We start from the raw sequence: 3429 nt of genomic DNA on the forward strand, positions 1-3429 counted from the left end.
CCCTTTTTCTACTACTACACTACCTAAACACAGTTCATCTTGTTCAGATTCTCCCGTGCAAAAAATTAATTTTTTTTAAAAATCCTTCTTAATATTCATTTTCCATTCAGCATAGTCCTTATAGATCCAGTTGAAAACTCTTCTAGTTGTGGCCCCTCTCAGAATAGTCCAATTAATCTCACATACAAAGAAGCCCTGAAAAGACATTTTTACCACAGAATACTCCAAGAGAAGAAAATATAATGTATCTTCATTTTATCTTGATGGTGAAGATATGGAAATTGCAAAGACTGGAAAGTTTTTTTAAGGGAATACAGATAAAGATTATATAGTAAAGCTACTTGATAAAGATAATACTGGGAAGGAAAAGTCCCCCAAAAGAGAAGAGTATAGAAAAAGTGAGGGCAAAGGGAGAATGAGAGCATTGGGAAGCTTTAGATTATTTCAATGAAAAAACTGATGGAAAATGAAAGTTTAACAATTCAGAAAGAATGACACAAAGAAGAATTTTAAACAATTTTGCTACTGTATCTCACCAGAATACTGAGGAAGGAGTAATCAAATACAAATCTTTTTTTTTTTAACTTTCCTTTTTATTTATTTATTTTATTAAAGCCTTTTATTATCAAAACATATTGCATGGGTAAAACCCATTTTCAACATTGACCCTTGCATAGCCTTGTATTCCAAATTTTCCCCTCCTTCCTTCCATTCCCTCCCTAGATGGCAAGTAATCCAATATATATCATACATGTTAAAATATATGTTAAATCCAATATATGTAAATGTATTTATACAATTATCTTGCTGCACAAAAAAAAATCAGATGAAAAAGGAAAGAAAATGAGTAAGAAAACAAAATTCAAGTGAACATCAAAAAAAGTGAGAATGTTATGTTGTGAATCAAATGCAAATCTGAAGTTTTACTTAAGGGCAATAAAGAAAGTGATGGATTAATAGGGAAAATATGGGTATGTGTGTATAAATTTAAAGAGATTAGGTATGTAGTGGAAAAGTCTAGCACCTCAAAAAATAAGCACAAACAAGATGGTAAACATTCCAAGAGAAAATTGCTGAAGAAGGAAGGAAATTCAGTCAGGTAAAACATGAAAAGCTCAAAGAACTCTTTGATTACAGTCCCACCCTATACAAGAATCTGGAGGCAAGAGAAAAGTATGCCTTCAGAAATAATCCACTCAGGATCAAAAGGATAGCTAGTGATTCCCTTCACCCTGAACTCAAACCTAAAATGGCACTTGCACCTCTTGATTATAACAGACCTGTTTGCTTGACTAAAGACTAAAGTATGCTACCATACTTGTCCATTTTTGTCCAGAAGGAACACAAATTCTTGTACATCTTTGACTACATTAACTTGTCACAAACCAGCAAAAGCTCTTCAGAATCTTGTATTCAGCACATGTGCCCTTGGTTTGCTATATTAAAAAGCCATACGTCACATCAACTTCAATGACCTTAAATGAAAACTTCACCTTATATTAGAAAACCACTAAAGAACATTGCACCTGGCAAAAAATAGCCTGGAGAAACACAAGAGAATTTTCATCTCTCCAAGTGCCCTGAGGAAGCATTACCATTTGTCAGAAAAGAGTTTGTAAAAGAAGGAAATAAAAAAGGAGATAAAAAATCAAGTTATGATTCTGTTGATATTCAACATGACATTTGTTGTTGTAAAAAAAGAAAAAAGTAAAGAGTAGGGGAATTCTAAGGGCTCCAGGGAATCCAGTAGATTCAGAAAAATTCCTGAAAGTTACAAAGATTACAAATCCTACATATGACAATAAACATAAAAGCAGAGAGCAAGACTGTTTTCAATCTTCATCTTCTTCACCATTCTCTTCCTTGACTAGTTCTCAAGAAGAAAGATAATAAGAAGAAAAAAGTTTTAAACCCACTATGAACCAAAAGAATATTCATTTTATATAGGTGTCAGTCAACATAGAGGAACATTTTTTTTTTTCTCCAAATTTGAGGCAGAGGAAGAGCCAGAAGTTTTTGCTAAGACATGTAGTGGCTCAAGCAACTCAAATATTACTTTTCAAAAAAAGAACAAAGGAAGAAGAATAGGAACCAGAATATATCTTCCAAAAGCAGAAGTACCTTTTATATGATGACAGACATGATGGTATGGATTTTTGAGCCAAAAGAGAAAGAGTCTACCACACTTTCCAACATGGCAGAAGGTGATTTAATGTCAAAAACTCAGATAGCAAAAACAAAATGGATCATAGGGCCTGGGATTATTAAAAATGAAGAAGAGACTATGGAAAATAATGAAGCAAAGAGGACAAAGGGACAAAGAAGAAAACAGAAAATTCCAATATGTCAGTGGATCGAAAAACAGATTTCCTTTGGTATGAGCTAGGAGGGTGACAATTTGCTAAAACTAGCAAATTTAATTTTACAAACAAAGCTTCTTTGATTTATATATGGCATGTAGTTTTCCCCTTTCTCTGTTAATCTTTACCTTGTATGGTGATTTTTTTTTAATTATAAGAATAGCAAATATGAATGCAACAAAATGCAGAACTTGTATTGTTGAGGGGTGAGATATCCTGACAGCAACAGGGGTTCCCAGGCCAATGTCACAGGTTTTGGAAAGGATTTGCAGTCCCAGTCTTCAAGCAAGATTTGACAAAAATAGGTTTATTTTCACTGAGAAGCTCTTTCAGTGGGCCCCTTCCTAATTAGGAAGATAGCAAAGATCGAGATACAAAGTCTAGATTGAATTTAGCTTTGTATAGCTTAAAGCAATAGCAATTGAGGGCTAATTTTCAAATCAACAATGGTGAGTGTTTCCCAGACCAGCTGTGATTCCCAGATCAATTGAAGATGGGAGTTTCCCCTGGGAAAAAGTTAGGAGGGTGGGGATGCTCCCAGAGGCTGGGAGGGATTGAAATGCATGATTTTTCCAACCTAAATTCATACTCCCCCAAAGATCAGGGGGATATAGAATCCTATTACATCAATACCACCATTTTCATACAGTTTTTTTTATTTGTTCTTCTAAAGAAATTTTAATAAAATTTTATTTGCAAGTAATCTGCAGAATTTTTGTTTTCAGTTCTTGAATATATCAATTATAGGAGAATGTATATTCAGGATTATACAGGAGTAAAGTAGAAAGTTACTGCATACCATGTTTGTAATTATCAACTTTAAAAAACTTTGCTTTTGTTGTATATCTATATATACATATCTATGTGTATGTATTTATTATGTATGTATGTAATTATGTTCTGTTTATAACATATGGTCAGATAGAACTGTGAAAGTTTTGATTTTTCTCTCCTCATTTGCCAGTGTTTTATTCTGAAGTAAACTTTAGCACCATATATAAAAAGGGGGGGGGGGGAAGGGAGATGAGATCTAGAAGATGACATCAATCAGTAAGAAAGAGATAACCAA

At 33.4% G+C, this 3429-nt stretch overlaps 1 pseudogene; it reads left to right on the forward strand.

Annotated features, from left to right (window-relative positions):
* The first annotated feature begins 914 nt into the window (after window positions 1-914).
* On the forward strand, window positions 915-2394 carry LOC127561650 (bcl-2-associated transcription factor 1-like; annotated as a pseudogene).
* The last annotated feature ends 1035 nt before the right edge of the window (window positions 2395-3429 follow it).

The sequence above is a fragment of the Antechinus flavipes genome, chromosome 4 (assembly GCF_016432865.1).
Source record: "Antechinus flavipes isolate AdamAnt ecotype Samford, QLD, Australia chromosome 4, AdamAnt_v2, whole genome shotgun sequence".
NCBI classification, from domain to species: Eukaryota; Metazoa; Chordata; class Mammalia; order Dasyuromorphia; family Dasyuridae; genus Antechinus; species Antechinus flavipes.